Raw genomic sequence first — 18845 nt, forward strand, 5'->3', positions numbered from 1 at the left:
GAGAAGGATCAAACTCACTACACGACCCTAGTGTTGTGACAGGCCACTCCTTATTTGAAGCAATGTCTCCCCAGATACAAAGGGGATTTCTCAACTTTGAATGAAGTATCCTACACTCACTTGATAGAATTTCTATTTTTTTTTTCTCGACAGAGGAATCAGAAAATGGTAAACTTTGCACTGGTAAGTCAAGGCTAGATGTAGAAATTGCTTTTCCTTTAGATGAGGTTTTTATTTCAGAAACTTGAATTTTCCTCCAAAATAAGATATCACCCTAACATTTTTTTGGCCATTGCTTGATGCCAATCACAATTAATTCATTTTGCAAGTCATTTAAGTCGTTAAATATAGACCCATGTCTGACTAAAATTGTGGAAATAGACTTTTTAATAAGGAATTTACCATTGGACGGATTGAAATTCTAATTTACTAGCTATATTTTCTAGAAACCGCACCTGAAGTTGGTTTATGAGTTAAATTACAAAAGACCTGCATCTTTCCTTAATTGATATGAGGATTATCTAAATAACAGAAGCAACATCCGTAATTCATAAACAAAGACCATTGCTTTACAAGGCACAATATACTGTAGTTCAGAAACTTTAGACAGGGAACATTGTTAGAAAAAAAAAACCATAATTTTAATCGGCAATTCTCTGTAAAAATATAATTCTCAACCGAACTTCAGTAAAATACAGGCGACCGCAATTTTACCTTACTGTTATCTTTTAAAGGTTGGTGACCATAATATCACTCTTTTACGTCAATATATCCTATTTTAAAACGGTAAAAATCTTGGATTAAATGTTGCCAGACATTTACGGCTTCTTTTGAAATGCATTTTTTTTTCTTTTAGCAATGAAGATACTCAGATTATTTTGACAAATGCATTAGATTGGTTGGTATTTGCATAACTTATGATACGTCGAAATATCTTGTGATTTTGGTTAAATCTGCATTCTGTGTCTGAAATTTTTTTTTATCAACTTTGAATACTTTCACAAAAGTTTCTCTAACAAATAGAAAATAAGTATCAACTAAGGTTTGTAGTAGCGTGACAGTGTTCATTGGAAACAACCAATTCGAAGTTTTTGATTAGCCTATACAACTGAGTTAGATCCTCGTAGGTAGCACTTAGGGTTGTGGTGGCCGATGTGGTAACGTCCCTGACTGGTGAACGTCAGAGTGGGGTTCGAGTCCCGCTCAGGATTGTTAGTTTCTTTTGTCACAGCAACCTCACCCTTCATGTGAGCTAAGGAAAGGGAGTGGATGGGCTATCTTCCGAGTCATCAGCAGCCATTGCCTGGCCCTCCTTGGTCTTAGCTTGGGTGGAGAGGGGGACTTGGGCGCTGAGCATGTTATGTATAATATGGTCAGCCTCTAGGGCATTGTCCCGCTTGATAGGGCAATGTCACTGTCCCTTGCCTCTGCCATTCATGAGTGGTCTTTAAACCTTAAATTTGTTTTATTTCATTCTTCAACACGCTTATCTTTGTGTTCATTTTAGATAATAATTTTTTTTTTCATGTAAAGGAATTACAATAATAAGACTTACATTTTATATAAATAATATTTGTTTTACGTAAAAATACTTTATGCATCTTAAATTGAAAAATACAATAAAAAGCGTCATATCAATTTAAAACTAATAAATATTAGACTCCATCATCAGGACACAAGAAAATGTACATTTACTTACAATTGAAAACAAAATTAATTTATTGAATTAATTAAGTTATTTAAAAAAATGAACTTCTTAAAAGTGAAAATATGAGTATACTAATATATAATAATCTAGTTGATGAAGGGTTTTTGCGAGATAGGAATTTACAAACACATGCGGGTTAAGTAACGCAAAAGCGAGTCTAAGGAGGCATTTAACCTTCTTGAGGAAGTCTAGTGGCTTAGGATAATCACCAGAAGTCCAAAATGGGGATTTAGTATATCACTCCCAAGAGATATTCGGAGGTACGGAATGATAAAAAGGTGTGAACCGGGAATAAATAACAACAATTGTGACCTGCATGGCTATTTTCTAAAGAACTAACAGTAGAATGCCTAAAACATTTGGAATTTCCACAAAAATTACCATAAAAATGTTGTCCTTATAAGAACGCTCCCATAGAGATGTTAGGTTTCAATATAGAAAAATTCCACAGGTCGAAGACAAATTTTGACCTCCCACATGAGGTCATTTCTTCCACAATTTTATGGGATATTTCCATGAAACGGCAACTCTGGTTGAAGGTTCCCACTGTTGGCACTTGGGTCGTATCAAATGGGCGAATGGTACTCTTCCAGTCTTTTCCTGTAGGTGCTGAATGGTGCTTTTATAAGTACAATGAGTATCCTTGCAGCTCCAGGGGAAAGTAATAATAAATCTCCCACTGTCTGGCGTAAAAATTTGAATACATACAAAAGAACTAGGTGGCGTTCATCGACTGTTACATTTAATAACCCTAATTAAACCGGCTTATAAATAGAAGCAGAGAATTATATGATTAAAATTTAAAACTAATAAGTTTTTCAAATTAACGAATTGCTTAAGCACAAATCAATCAGTCTAAACATCCTATGTTACATGAGCATTTGAGAACAGAACGCACCCTAACCCATCAGCGTGTGCATCGCTGGAACGCACATATCGGAGCTCAAGAAGCAGGGTTGCCATTAGTACGATAATTATCGTACATGTACGATTATTTTAGGTCCAGTACGATGTACGATACATACCTTAGGTATATACATATGTGTTTAATTAAACAATTATACTAAAATATTTTGAAATAAGTCGATCATGTAACTCCCTAATCATTATTTTGAAACTGTGTACGATAATTTTGGTTGAAAAACGACAATTTTAAGGCTCATGTACGATAATCCAGTCGAAATAATCTGGCAACCCTGTCAAGAAGAAACAATATTATGTAAAGAGGAAGGAGGGGTTGAACGGTATGACAGTACATAAGAAAGATGAACATGTTATCTGAAATGAATATTAAGGTATAACGAATCAATAATAAAGGTGTAACAATTGAAGGTTACAAAACAAAAGAAAACTGTGGTGCGCAAACTCAGGGAATAACAGATAGAAAAAAAAATAAATTGAATATCAGAAATAACTAAAATAGAGCGGGGAAAATTTTTTCCACATTGTTTAATAATACATATTGTCTTTGTCATTTAGGACAGAGATAATTGAAATAAATGGACGAAATACATATGAGTTTCACGTTTTAGTTCAGTGGGCCAAATAAATACTGTACATGTATTATCATCAATAAAAAAACCACATTTTTTATAATGTAAAATTATAATATGCAAATGTATTATTTCACTTTGGGTCCACGGTAATCACACATACGAAATAGTTTACTAGAATTAATAGCAATCCCCCCCGAGTTTTACTAAAATAAAGGATTCAAATATTATTTCCAATTATTGTTATTGTACTCTCACGCAGCCACGGGGAAAAGAGAGAGAGAGAGAGAGAGAGAGAGAGAGAGAGAGAGAGAGAGAGAGAGATCTTTAGCGCAACTTTGTAATTCGTAAACGCAAAGGCAATATATTTTAGTGGAAGATAATTGTAAAATCGTAATGAAATTATGTTGTTTCTAGTTTTCCGATGCCATTTGTAGGATACTATGCCATTGACGTCATATGGTAAGGCTCTTGTTTAGGTCCTCTGGGTGCTGTCACTTGGATATAAAATGGCACTTCTTATTTTTGTAAATGCCATAGAGTATTAAAGATCATAAAATTGTAATTAATACAATTTAATAGATATATTAAATTATCTATATTATTTTCAATGAGAGTTAGAATGTCTGTAGAAGATAAAAAGATAAATAAATAGTAGTTTTTCGTAGAGAGTTGAACCAACTCTTGCACATAAGACGGGACAAGCAACAGCGTACAGTGTTGCCAAACCCGCGGTTTACCCGCCCAATTGGGCTACTTTTGAACACCTTACCGCGGGTTATAAAAGAGTGCCGCTACTTGCCTGAAATTGGGCTACTCTGGAAGAAATAAACCGCGGCGCCAATAAATTGTTTAAATGGTCCTTACTAATGCCATTTCTTTTATAATAATTTCAAAGTGGAAATGTAGATCGATTATTCTATTTCAAATTTCAATAGTTCACAGACAGTTTAAACCATCGTTGTAGAGTTAAAAACAAGATTAACCGACACGCTAAATCAGTTAATGTGCAGGTATTAACCCAGGTCAGATTCTTCACTCATAGCTTCATTGTCTGCTGAGTACTGGTACGCAAGCCCTGAAGAGTACATATACCGTAATTATGGTACATATTTTAACCCTGCATACAATGTCTATCAGTTTTTTTTTTTTTTCAAAGTGGGAAAAGGATAAGGAAACTGTTAATTTGTAACTGACCAAGCAATCAAACGTGTCACAGATGCGACCAACATATCCAAACCGACTTTGTTTCAGATTTGCAAGGAAAATTGGGTCAAGGCTATTAAGCATACTGATAACATTATAAAGGAAGACATGATAATTGACGTCTGTATTAGCTAATTCATTAAATCTTTTGTGATAGAACTAACTTCATCGGACGAAGAGTCACCATAACCACGTTTGCTAACTGAACCTTTGTTGTAAAAGCTTTTTTTCCCATTAATTGAATAAATTCTAAAACAATACAATCACCAATGTAAATATACTATATTAAACTTAGTTAATTGAATCCTTTTATGATTATGTTGAATGAACAACAAATCTCTTTTATTTTGCTAATTTCAATTTTGTTAAATGTCATTCAACTAGTATTTAATTTTGCCCAAAAAAATATACGGCTTTATTTTCAGTATTTTTGAATAAAAATTATGTACATTTTTCGATATCATACTCTTCTATAAAATCTTAGTTGATTGGTTTCGATCCCCTGCCCACTAATTTATTTCTATATTATATAATATCAGTAGTTTTTAGTACCAATTTAATGATGGCTAAGTTACTATAATTGGGCTACTTTTGAAGCAACTGCCGCTACTTTTGAGGCTTTGCACCGCGGTTTGGATGTCAAGTTATTTGGCAACCCTGACAGCGTACAGCCACCAAAAACAAAAGCCAAACGCTATATATCGCGGTCAAGTAGGCAGACGGGCGTTCCGAACAAAAATTTTAATTGTTGTTTTTATCTCCCTTATTGCATTGAGCGATTTTGGCAAGCTGTTCTTCATAGGTACGTACCTTCCCCCTATAGGTGAAAGAAATGATCTGTTCCGAAATGATGGCACAAGATGGTTGTGGGTCAGCCTAATTTTAGGTTAGGTCACTTTAAGATGGGTAAGTTTCCGAGGTCGGGTGAATTTCATTATTTCTCGTCGTCTCCTGCACATAAATGTCGTTGTCTTGGTTCCATTGTAGTCTTGGGTTATTCAGACGAAGGTGGTTGATTTTGGTGGGAGATTTGTCCCGTGGGATGCTGGGGAGATGTGCTTCTAATCAATCTCCGATCAACAATGATGGAGGGTTTAACCCACGGTTTTGATTTGGCGGGATTTAGGCCTAAGTTTTCAAATTGAAATGTTTTATATTATGGCGTTTTATGTTTTGTTTATAACTATGTTGAATATATAGTTGCCTTATCTATTTGATTCCGTATTGGTGTTTTAGTTTGCTAGATTCCTTGACTTGGTAACTAACCTGGTAATGTAAGCTACCTTAGGCCTAGTTGACAGATGATATACGAGTAAATTAATTCCATTAACAAGATTTTATCTATAATGTCAAGTAGATTTAATAGTGATTCCGTAAGCAACAAATATAGTTAGGCCTATTACAGAGGCTCCAGTGAACCTGGGTCACAACATAGGTCAGGTCATGTCTACCGGTAGGCCTATCAATATCTGTTGTTTTTGTATTTTTAAAATAATTTTTTAAACAATGTTTTATATGATCAAGAGTTGTAAGTAGATTGAATTATAAGTCAACACAAACTAGGCCTACTGTAGCTTGCCTGAACACACAATCAAGCTAGATTTTACAATGTTGTTAAACTGCTGTGAAAGGCACTTGCAATTTTCATTGCCATTGTTAAACTATGTAAGACTTGCTTAGAAGAAATGAGAAAATCCAGATTTTTAGGGTTTACCTATAAGCTGGTAAAGGAAAAGTTATATAACCTATCATAGGATAAAACTTGGCTTAAGGCAATTTAATTTTTTATTTTTTTTTAGCTGTTGCCTTTAAAGGTATAGACTCCCATGGTTAATGTAATGGATATTGCCTAAGCTTGCTTAAATTTTTTTTTAGGCCTACTCACCTTATTGAGTTACAGGATCAACAGCATGTAATTGTTAGATATATACTTTAAGCATAAATAAAATTGCTTGTCAATGGTGAATTTGAAACAAAATTAGCCAAAACCTTCATATTAAAGAGGCCCATGAAATCCCAGCCCTTCACGTTGAAGTGTTCCGATCGTCTTGTATGGACGAGAGGCCTATGCAAGGTAGGCTCATGAATGCCAGAGGCTAGAAACAAAGTCTTGCAGCCCGACTATAGTACATGTGATCAACTCCCATGTCCCCCTTCGGCCCAAGCTAAGACCAGGGAGGGCCAGGCAGTGGCTCCTGATAACTTAGTAGGTAGACCTATAATATACCTCCCCCCCAGGGGGGGAAGGTTGCAGACACTTGACTATTAGGCTTAAGTAGACTTGAACTCCTCTATAATAGATTTTTAATTGATTACCACAAAATTATCATGTAATTGTGACATAGTTCAACTAGACATCAGAATTGACTCTATCAGTATGAGCTTATACCGTAAGGGAATCTCTGAAGATATTGTCTGAATTAGTTCCCTGAAGCATTAGATAATTGTATGCCACTCAGGCCAGGCCACTTATAATTTTAAAGATACATGGTTTTGGAATGAAAGGAGGAATATAAGTAATTTTGGGTAAACAAACATGAAATAAAAAGCTCGAAATATGACAAGCTGATGTAAGATTTTCTTTTACTAGGCTCAATTAAAGCAATATCTTGGTGTGAGTTACTGTGTTTTCATTTAAAGTTTATTAAAGTCCTGACTTAATTTTTCTGGTTCAAGTCAGGAGGTTAGTAGGTAGTAGGTTGGCCAAGGCACCAGCCACCCGTTGAGATACTACCGCTAGAGAGTTATGGGGTCTTTTGACTGGCCAGACAGTACTACATTGGATCTTCCTCTCTGGTTACGGTTCACTTTCCCTTTGCCTACATACACACTGAATAGTCTGGCATATTCTTTACATATTCTCCTCTATCCTCATACACCTGACAACACAGATTACCAAACAATTCTTCATCACCCAAGGGGTTACTGCACTGTAATTGTTCAGTGCCACTTTCCTCTTGGTAAGGGTAGAAGAGACTCTTTAGCTATGGTAAGCAGCTCTTCTAGGAGAAGGACACTCCAAAATCAAACCACTGTTCTCTAGTCTTGGGTAGTGCCATAGCCTCTGTACCATGGCCTTTCACTGTCTTGGGTTAGAGTTCTCTTGCTTGAGGGTACACTCGAGCACACTCTCCTATCTTATTTCTCTTCCTCTTGTTTTGTTAAAGTTTTTATAGTTTATATAGGAGATATTTATTGTTGTTACTCTTCTTAGAATATTTTATTTTCCTTTTTTCCTTTCCGCACTGAGCTATTTTCCCTGTTGGAGCCCCTGGGCTTATAGCATACTGCTTTTCCAACTAGGGTTGTAGCTTAGTAAGTAATAATAATAATAATAATAAGTAGGTGTCAGGACACTAGAAAACCTCAAATCAATCAATCAGGAGCCAATGTATTGGGTTTCCTTTAGGCCCGTAGAATATTATCTCTTCTTAGAGGTCTACTACATAGGTTATGTAAATAGCCGACTGTGTCAGTTATTATTATTATTATTATTATTACTTACTAAGCTACAACCCTAGTTGGAAAAGCAGTATGCTATAAGCCCTGGGGCTCCAACAGGGAAAATAGCTCAGTGAGGAAAGGAAAAAAGGAAAATAAAATATTCTAAGAAGAGTAACAACAATAAATATCTCCTATATAAACTTTAAAAACTTTAACAAAACAAAAGGAAGAGAAATAAGATAGGAGAGTGTGCTCGAGTGTACCCTCAAGCAAGAGAACTCTAACCCAAGACAGTGAAAGGCCATGGTACAGAGGCTATGGCACTACCCAAGACTAGAGAACAGTGGTTTGATTTTGGAGTGTCCTTCTCCTAGAAGAGCTGCTTACCATAGCTAGAGAGTCTCTTCTACCCTTACAAAGAGGAAAGTGGCACTGAACAATTACAGTGCGACAACCCCTTGGGTGATGAAGAATTGTTTGGTAATCTGTGTTGTCAGGTGTATGAGGATAGAGGAGAATATGTAAAGAATATGCCAGACTATTCTGTGTGTATGTAGGCAAAGGGAAAATGAACCGTAACCAGAGAGGAGGATCCAATGTAGTACTGTCTGGCCAGTCAAAAGACCCCATAACTCTCTAGCGGTAGTATCTCAACGGGTGGCTGGTGCCCTGGCCAACCTACTACAGTTGTCTCGATATAGCTGTATTTTGTTAATTTCAAAGTATGAATCAGATTAGGTTGTTTTACTTTGTTTAGTGGCTGACTCATTGTGATATATTTTATGAGAAATCTTGTGTTTATTTCTTTTACATTTAGCTTCATATATTTTTATTGTACTTTATTTGGTGATGCTTATACTGTCCATTTTTGTTTTTGAATGGATGTTGTATATTTTGATTACAGTGTATAGGACCTTTTAGTTCTTTGTAGATCATTTGGGAAAGTGAACCTTACAGTATGTTAGGATTTTTTAAAAACCTTTTAGGGATATTGATTTTACTTCCAATTCCTTATTTAGGATTTTTTAATGAAAGGAGGTTTTTTTTTTAAATTTAATTTTGGTTGCAATGTTTTTTTATTTATATTTCTTTTTTATCAAGCAAAACTATAAATTATTTTCTTAATAGTCAACAGGTTGTCATTTATTTAAAACCTCTAGGTAGAGGATTGTGCTCTCTCTCTCTCTCTCTCTCTCTCTCTCTCTCTCTCTCTTAAATAAGAATATAATTCTATTGAGAATTGTTTTAACTTTCACATGCAATTTGAAAAAAAAAATAGTGGCTGTCATTTAATACTACAATATCTAGTGTATTAACCTCTTAAGTTACCTATACACTCTCTCTCTCTCTCTCTCTCTCTCTCTCTCTCTCTCTCTCTCTCTCTCTTAAATAAGAATATAATTCTATTGAGAATTGTTTTAACTTTCACATGCAATTTGAAAAATAATAGTGGCTGTCATTTAATACTACATTATCTAGAGTATTAACCTCTTAACCCTTTTACCCCCAGGCTATTTGGAAATTTCCAACCCTTAACCCCCAGGGGGTTATTTTTTTCCCAGCACATTTTGCAGTATATATTTTTTAAATTGCTCTAATAGCCTTAATTTTTGTCATAGAGAGGTCAGGTTGGTCTCATTCTCTTGGAAAATGCCTGAATTTTCTCAAAAAATTATCAAAAAATATGAAAAACAAGTTTTTATAGCATTTTTTTGTGAGGACGTACCGGTACGTCCATGGGGGTAAAGGGATGGCTTTTGTGAAACGTACCAGTACGTCCTTTGGGGGTAAAAGGGTTAAGTTACCTATACACTCTCTCTCTCTCTCTCTCTCTCTCTCTCTCTCTCTCTTAAATAAGAATATAATTCTATTGAGAATTGTTTTAACTTTCACATGCAATTTGAAAAAAAATAGTGGCTGTCATTTAATACTACATTATCTAGTGTATTAACCTCTTAAGTTACCTATACACACTCTCTCTCTCTCTCTCCTCTCTCTCTCTCTCTCTCTCTCTAAATAAGAATATAATTCTATTGAGAATTGTTTTAACTTTCACATGCAATTTGAAAAAAAAATAGTGGCTGTCATTTAATACTACAATATCTAGTGTATTAACCTCTTAAGTTACCTATACACACTCTCTCTCTCTCTCTCTCTCTCTCTCTCTCTCTCTCTCTCTCTCTCTCTCTAAATAAGAATATAATTCTATTGAGAATTGTTTTAACTTTCACATGCAATTTGAAAAAAAAAATAGTGGCTGTCATTTAATACTACAATATCTAGTGTATTAACCTCTTAAGTTACCTATACACACACACACACACACTCTCTCTCTCTCTCTCTCTCTCTCTCTCTCTCTTTTAAATAAGAATATAATTCTATTGAGAATTGTTTTAACTTTCACATGCAATTTGAAAAAAAATAGTGGCCGTCATTTAATACTTCATTATCTAGTGTATTAACCTCTTAAGTTACCTATACTCTCTCTCTCTCTCTCTCTCTCTCTCCTCTCTCTCTCCCTTAAATAAGAATATAATTCTATTGAGAATTGTTTTAACTTTCACATGCAATTTGAAAAAAAATAGTGGCTGTCATTTAATACTACAATATCTAGTGTATTAACCTCTTAAGTTACCTATACACTCTCTCTCTCTCTCTCTCTCTCTCTCTCTCTCTCTCTTTCTCTCTCTCTCTCTCTCTCTCTCTCTCTCTCAAATAAGAATATAATTCTATTGACAATTGTTTTAACTTTCACATGCAATTTGAAAAAAAATAGTGGCTGTCATTTAATACTACAATATCTAGTGTATTATACCTATACTCTCTCTCTCTCTCTCTCTCTCTCTCTCTCTCTCTCTCTCTCTTTATTTTATTTTTTAAGATTAAGAATATAATTTTATTAAGAATTGCTTTAATTTTCTCATGTTATTTGAAAAATCATTGACTGTCGTTTAATACTACAATATCTAGTGCATTGACTTCCTAAGTTACCTATACTGTATATATATTTTTTGTTATTCTTAAAAGAAATGCAGATACTGTACTAAGGTATTGTCATTTATCATGCATATTCCCAGGTCCTGAAGAGAATAGGCTAATAAGAAAGTCATGGATTTCATTTAGAGAGACAAATCATTTGTCTTGTAGAGTTGGGAATGTTTCATGGACATTTGCTCAGAAAAATCAGATTATTTTAGGCATACCTAGAACACATTAAATATAGGTGTAGCGTCCAATAGAAAATAAGGGAATGAGTAGTTAGATATATTAGATTTTTTTTAGAATTGTCTGTGCCATTTTATCATTAGTCACTACTATGGGAATATAAACCCTTGTTCTTTAGGTAGGGAATATGTTCTCAGTGCGAGCTTTCATTATTGAAGCAGTTAAGTGACAGCTGGGATCGAGGCCGAGGAGCCCTGCCCCTCCACCTGTCAAAATCTCTCCTCTTATGTTTTGGACCGCATCAAGTACAGACTTACTTTTCCACCCTTAATCAATATTTTTAATTCATTTACTTTTCTCTCAGTAAGTGAATGGTGACTGTTAATTGTTCTGATGTGAACCATGGATACTGGTTGTAGATCCAAACTCTGTGCATCTCGCAAGGGGCAGGATTGTTTGCAATCATCCCTGTTTGCAGGGTGTGGGTCATGGCTTCCTATGCAGTGTCCAACATTCCTTGGGTGTGTAAGAAGCAAGGAGCCCTCGGACCTACCCCGGCAGGCTTTCAGGTTTGGGTGGCATGTAGGGTTCCCACAGTGTTGCCACATCCTTTCATAGGTTTGAGGCTCTTCTGTGTTTGTGCTACCACTGGTGAAAAGTGTGACCTATGGAAGTTTTTGGCCTCCAAAGGTTTTTCATGTAGGCTCCCCAGTACTAGTGTCTCCCTTGGTGATGCCAGTGGTGAAGTTCGTGGTTTATGTGTTCCCGGTGTTGGGGATTCTTGTGATGTCTGCAGCAATTCCCTCTCTCTAGGCTTAGCGTGGCCCCTTGGCTGTAAAGATGTTTTGCTTTAGGTTTGGGGTTAATGTGCATCTCCGTTGACCCGATCGCTTCATGCCCCCAGTTTCCTTGTGGCTTCTACCTCCCTGTGGGCGTACTACCCCTCCCCAGTGAGAGTTCCATGGTGTTGTAGTTCCTGCTGGACCTCTTGTGGGAGCTTAGTTGTCTGGATGTCTCGAACTTAAACACGTCTGGTTGTGGAGCCTGGGTGAAGGTTTGGAAAGAGGAAGAAACATGCATATTCCTTCTCCTCGTCGACTTCCTACCCTGTTCTCACTTTTAAGACGAAGTAGAGGAAGAAGTCAAAGTCCAGTCTGGCGTAGTATGTACTGTAGTAGGAAAGGGCTCCTTTAAATGCCACCTCTTGGGATTGGGTGGACGGCACCCTGGTGTTTCCCAGCCCCGCTCTGAGCGCATGAAGACCCCGTGTTTGGGTCCCCAGCTACCACTGTAGCCAAACAGGAAAGGTCCCCCTCCCCTGGCATCTGCTCCTAGGCCACTCTAGTCTTTGGGTACCCCAGTAGCCAAACAGCACCGGTGTAATTACAGGAGAATAATGCCTGAGATTTCAACACAGTAGGCTCTCAAGTAGGGGGTTTGTGGTGAAAATAGTTTGAGATCACTAAATAAAATGAAATCACTTAATAAGGGTAAGTAGAAGGATACTGTATTAAAACAAAGTGACAGATGTTTAGCGGAAGTAGATAATCTGGTCAGACTTGGTAAAGTTTGCGTCTTGACGTAATTTTTTATTTACTGCAGTTAGCTTTTTAGACAATTTTATTTAGAATTATTTGGTGGAATTCACAGGTTTTATTCTTCCTTTCAAAGAAGTGCTGGTGACAAAATATCATCCTTATCATTATAGTAAGTGTTAAAATTATTATGGAACTTGCTTAGTTTTCCCTGCGTAAAAATTGTCAGTTGTATCATCATCATCTCCTCCTACGCCTATTGATGCAAATGGCCTCAGATTTCACCAGACGTCTCTATCTTGATCTTTTAAATCGATACCTTTCCATTCATCATCTCCCACTTCACACTTCATAGTCCTGAGCCATGTAGGCCTGGGTCCTCAAATTCTTTTAGTGCCTTGTGGAGCCCAGTTGAAAGTTTGGTGAACTAATCTTTTTTGGGTAGTGCGAAGAGCATGCCCAAACCATCTCCATGTACCTCTCATCATGATCTCAACCACATGTGGCACTCGAGTAATCTCTTATAGTTTCATTTCTAATCCTGTCCTGCCATTTAATTCCCAATATTCTTATGAGGGATTTATTTGCAAATCTACAAAATCTGTTGGAAATTGTTTCATTATCATATCATGACTCATGTCCATACAGTTACACCAAGCTCACTAAACTGATATATAGCCTGATTTTTATGTGTAATTTCAGGTAATTTGATTTCCAAATTTTACTTAACCTAGTCATTGTCTGATTTGTGTTTTTCAATCTTCCATTAAACTCAAATTTTAAAGATCTGTAGTAGGGATCATAGTTCCTAAATATTAAAATGATTCTACCTTATTAATCCTTTCTCCTTCAAATGATATTTTTCAATATTAATCTTACCCGATGATCATGTAGCTGTCAACTCTGTTGCCCGACAGAAATCTACGGTCGGGATACGCCAGCGATCGCTATACAGGTGGGGGTGTACACAACAGCGCCATCTGTGAGCAGGTACTCAAGTACTTCTTGTCAACAAGAACTCAATTTTTCCTCTGTCGTGCCTCCGGCTAGACCTACTTGGATACGCTGTTGATTCTGGAGTTATTGTTCACGATTTGGTGATGTATTTGCTCTAGAGTTTAGCCTTCGCTATTCAGGAAGCTTTATCTTTAGCTTAGCAAGCTTTTGGAATTAATTTGAATTAATTATGGTGACGAAGAGAGTATGGACTCTCTTTCACTTTTAAATGGCCGACCCTTCCCTTAGACGGAAGTGTTGGTGTCGAAGAGAGTATAGACTCTTTTTCACTTTTTATTTTATATCTCTCCGCCATTTATAGGCCTCTTCGATTAACTTTCCTTAAAAAAAAATATGCGACCTTTCCTAATAGTAGGCGGTCCTTACTTGGAACCGAAGTTAATTAACATTGAGCTCGTCATATCGTTTTTCCTGTTAAGAATTTATGCTATTTTAATTTTATGTTTTTGAAAGAATTTCTTTGATAAGTCTCGTACTGTTTTCAAAGTTGAACTAATGTTTTGTTTGGTCTCCGCAGTTGTTGACGTTCAGAACGTTCAACTTGCGCTCTATCGTTACGATAGAGAGAGAGTATTCACGGTTTCACGTTGCAGTAAGAGTAAACCGATTCTAGCGTTTCGTTCATTCTTTCTTAGCTTAAATGGTTTTAATTCTAATAAAGGAACTTTTTATTTGGGAAACCTTTCAGTTTTTTTCCTTTAACAAATAATATGTTTTAACGATATATATAATTGGGCTCATCTCTCAGGTTCTAAGTCAAGAGAGAGAGAGAGAGAGATAGAGACGGAGGGAGAGAGAGGAGGATAAACGTTTCGTTCAAGCGGGTAACGTTGTTCTCGTTTTTTTGCTCTTCTCCCTAGTCGATAGAGGGGAAGAAGGTAAAACGTTTCTAGAGTTTTATTCTTGTTCCCAGGCTTTATGCGGTGAGAGATTTTAAACGTAGTTTATTTGATCTAGTGTTTAGTCTCTTTTCCAGCCACTGAATTCTTTATCTTTCATTATGTTTTTCTGTTACATTGTAATACTGTTTTCGCAATTACTACCTTTTAATGAAGGATAGGATTGCGTGTTTCAGGTACAAACCACTTAAAGTTTCGAGTTCAGTGAAATAAGTGCAAACAGAAAATCAAAAGTGAAAAAGTGATATGCGCAAAGTGTTACAGTGTTGCGTTCGAGGGTTCGTCTGTTCGTGCCAGTTGTTCACCTAGTCCGATACCTCTTACAAGCTCCCAAGCCCAGGGGAGAAGTAATGTCGAAGGACTTATGGGTTCCTCAGGCCTTGATCGACGAACAGACGTTTCCCTCTGTGGTTTCGGGTGTATCTACACACGTTGCCGACGTGATCACCCCACCCACACAAAGACGAGAGAGCCCATTTATTCCTCGTCTGCGGAAGAGGTTTCTCGCAGAAACCATGGACCAAATCTTGCAGCTTTTAAGTGCAAGTCGGTCCCTTCCGCGCAAGTCCAACGGCCTAGGTGTAGCCACTGGGTCAGTTCGGACTCGCTGTAGTACGACAACTGCACACCTCCTAAGAGAGGCTAGGTGGTACCGCAACAGGCAGTAACTCCGTCTGTTGCCGCACCAGCTGTTTTAGACCCTCAGTCACAACGGACAGTAGCTCCGTTTGTTGTTGTCTTTCATAGACCCTAGTGGTCCATGCTGCAGACTATACAGTCTCAGCTTGCTCCTTCATGCAGGAGTATCATGCTGGAAGGTTGACAATTCAGCCTGTTTACCTACAACCCGCCGAGGTTGTGCGCTCAGCAGATACTGCGGCTGCCTGCTCCCACACCATACCTGTGAGAGCTCCTCCACCGATGCGCAGTCCTCACTGCCAGACGCATGTTCTTGCTGCACCATCTGCTAACATGCGTGAGCTGCCGCATCAGGAGTTGCCGGGTTCCAGCACTATGCGGCATTCTCCTCAGCCCACCGCATACCATGCAGCATGAGCCGCATACCATGCAGCATGAGCCGCATGCCTTACCTCATGCTCTGCATACCATACCGCATGCTCTGCATACCATACCGCATGCTCTGCATACCTTACAGCATGCTCTGCATACCTTACAGCATGCTCTGCATTCCTTACAGCATGCTCTGCATACCTTACAGCATGCTCTGCATACCTTACAGCATGCTCTGCATACCTTACAGCATGCTCTGCATACCATACCGCATGCTCCTCAACCCACCGCAGCCCCTCCCACGCACCAGCACTCTGCTTTTGTTGTTGCCAGCTCCCACACTCCGACTGCGGAGAAGGTTGACGATGCACCCGTGGGCCTACACCTCCCACGGTTGTGCGCCCGGCATGGCTTCATGCTCTCACACTCTTGTTGTGAGAGCTCCTCCACCCATGCACAGTCAACCCTGCCAGATGTATGATGACTCCCACACACAGAGCACTCCGTTGCCGTGCGGGAGCTACCACAAGCGGCCGTGTTTTGACACGGTGTGTCAGCCTCCGCAACACACTGTGGTTACCGCCACTCGCCAGCAGCGAACTAGTCAGGCAGGAGTTGAGGCTTCCCCACACATCTTTGGTTGTTGCCAACTCACAAACTGTCATGCAGTTACATGACGTTGCCTTCTGGTCTGCTACTTATACACCAGTGCTGTATGTCCTCACGCTCCTGTTGTGGTTGACAGTTCAGTTTTTGACAGTTCAAAGACTGTCAAGCAAGTTTCATAACGTTGCCTTCTGGTCTGCTGCTTTTGCACCAGTGAAACCCTCACTGAGAGAACTTAGCTTTTCTCGGATATGGTTCCTGTAGATGAGAAAGTGCTGTTCTCCCTCCTTCTGATATTCCCTTGAGGACTCTGTCATTTGGAGAGGAGCCTTAAGCTGCTTAGCCTCCTATGGACTTTTATTTAAGCATAACATGCTTCCAGGGAGGGTAAATGGTTCCGCTTCAGTCGCTAACCCCGTCTGTTGCCACACCTGCTCCCATAGACCTTGAGCTTTGTTGCAAGACATGCAGTCCAAGCTTAGTCCTTGATAGAAAATTTTTTTTTTACGGAGTCAGTGTGTCACTGGGAAGACGTTCAACAATCAGCAGAGGTGACTTGTTGTGACGCAGTGCGGCAACCTCAGCAACCCGATAAGGAGTTGTCTGTACTACCCAGACAGTCTAGACAGTTTCGGGTTGTCGCTGTACTTCCTCGCTTCCCCATGGTTGACAGTTCACAGACTGTGCAGCAGTACCATGATCTTGTGTCCGGCTCCGTCAGACGACTGGCTTTTAAGAGCTCCCACAAGTTGTCGCTGTCTGGAGAATCTCAGATGGACTATGGATCTGACCAAGGAACTGGGCCTCCTGGTCAATTTAGAGAAGTCCCAGCTCGTCCCATCCCAGACCATTGTCTACCTGGGTATGGAGATTCAGAGTCGAGTTTTTCGGGCTTTTCCGTCGGCCCCAAGGATCAACCAAGCCCTAGAATGCATCCAGAGCATGCTGAGAAGGAACCGATGCTCAGTCAGGCAGTGGATGAGTCTAACAGGGACACTTTCATCGCTGGCCCTGTTCATCGAGTTAGGGAGACTCCACCTCCGCCCCCTTCAGTATCATCTAGCTGCTCACTGGATAAAGGACATGACGCTAGACACGGTCTCAGTTCCTGTTTCCGAAGAGATGAGGTCTACTCTAACGTGGTGGAAGAACAGCTTTCTTCTCAAGGAAGGTCTACCTTTGGCTGTTCAGAACCCCGACCGCCGTCTCTTCTCGGACGCATCAGACACGGGCTGGGGTGCGACATTGGACGGACAGGAATGCTCGGGAACATGGAATCAGGAGCAAAGGACACTTCACATCAATTGCAAGGAGTTGTTGGCGGTTCATCTGGCCTTGATAAACTTCAAGTCCCTCCAGCTAAACAAGGTGGTGGAGGTGGACTCCGACAACACCACAGCCTTGGCTTACATCTCCAAGCAGGGAGGGACTCATTCGAGGAAGTTGTTCTAGATCGCAAGGGACCTCCTCATCTGGTCAAAAGATCGAAAGCTCACGCTGGTAACGAGGTTCATTCAGGGCGATATGAATGTCATGGCAGATCGCCTCAGCCGGAAGGGTCAGGTCATCCCCATTGAGTGGACCCTTCACAAGAATGTTTGCAGCAGACTTTGGGCCCTGTGGGGTCAGCCAACCATAGATCTGTTCGCTACCTCGATGACCTAGAGGCTCCCGTTGTATTGTTCTCCGATTCCAGACCCAGCAGCAGTTCACGTGGATGCTTTTCTGCTGGATTGGTCCCATCTCGACCTGTATGCATTCCCGCCGTTCAAGATTGTCAACAGGGTACTTCAGAAGTTCGCCTCTCACAAAGGGACACGGCTGACGTTGGTTGCTCCCCTCTGGCCCGCGAGAGAATGGTTCACAGAGGTACTGCAATGGCTGGTCGACATTCCCAGGACTCTTCCTCTAAGAGTGGACCTTCTACGTCAACCTCACGTAAAGAAGGTACACCCAAACCTCCACGCTCTTCGTCTGACTGCCTTCAGACTATCGAAAGACTCTCAAGAGCTAGAGGCTTTTCGAAGGAGGCAGCCAGAGCGATTGCCAGAGCAAGGAGAACATCCACTCTCAGAGTCTATCAGTCTAAATGGGAAGTCTTCCGAAGCTGGTGCAAGGCCAATGCAGTTTCCTCAACCAGTACCACTGTAACCCAGATTGCTGACTTCCTGTTACATCTAAGGAACGTAAGATCCCTTTCAGCTCCTACGATCAAGGGTTACAGAAGTATGTTGGCAGCGGTTTTCCGCCACAGAGGCTTGGATCTTTCCACCAACAAAGATCTACAGGACCTCCTTAGGTCTTTTGAGACCTCAAAGGAACGTCGGTTGTCCACTCCAGGCTGGAATCTAGACGTGGTCCTAAGGTTCCTTATGTCATCAAGATTTGAACCTCTCCAATCAGCCTCTTTTAAGGACCTCACATTAAAAACTTTTCCTCGTGTGCTTGGCAACAGCTAAAAGAGTAAGTGAGATCCACGCCTTCAGCAGGAACATAGTTTTCACATCTGAAACGGCTACATGTTCCTTGCAGCTCGGTTTTTTGCTAAAAACGAGCTTCCTTCACGTCCTTGGCCTAAGTCGTTCGAGATCCCAAGCCTGTCCAACTTGGTGGGGAACGAACTGGAGAGAGTACTTTGCCCAGTTAGAGCTCTTAGGTACTATCTAAAAAGGTCAAAACCTTTACGAGGACAATCAGAAGCCTTATGGTGTGCTATCAAGAATCCTTCTCTTCCAATGTCTAAGAACTCAGTTTCTTACTA

The 18845-nt window shown here is 39.5% G+C and overlaps 1 protein-coding gene across 6 annotated transcripts in view; it reads left to right on the forward strand.

The window, feature by feature from the left end:
• Nucleotides 1-5077: 5077 nt before the first annotated feature.
• Nucleotides 5078-18845, forward strand: part of LOC137624481 (uncharacterized) — a 123987-nt gene continuing 110219 nt past the window's right edge. For 4 of the 6 annotated variants that reach the window (XR_011040734.1, XM_068355258.1, XM_068355261.1 and 1 more), the window contains exon 1: nucleotides 5078-5209. The gene's annotated coding sequence lies outside the window, so the exon portion shown is untranslated. Of the gene's footprint in view, nucleotides 5314-18845 lie in introns of all 6 variants that reach the window. The other 2 variants (XM_068355262.1, XM_068355259.1) reach the window with 2 other exon arrangements.

This window comes from Palaemon carinicauda, chromosome 31, assembly GCF_036898095.1.
Source record: "Palaemon carinicauda isolate YSFRI2023 chromosome 31, ASM3689809v2, whole genome shotgun sequence".
NCBI classification, from domain to species: Eukaryota; Metazoa; Arthropoda; class Malacostraca; order Decapoda; family Palaemonidae; genus Palaemon; species Palaemon carinicauda.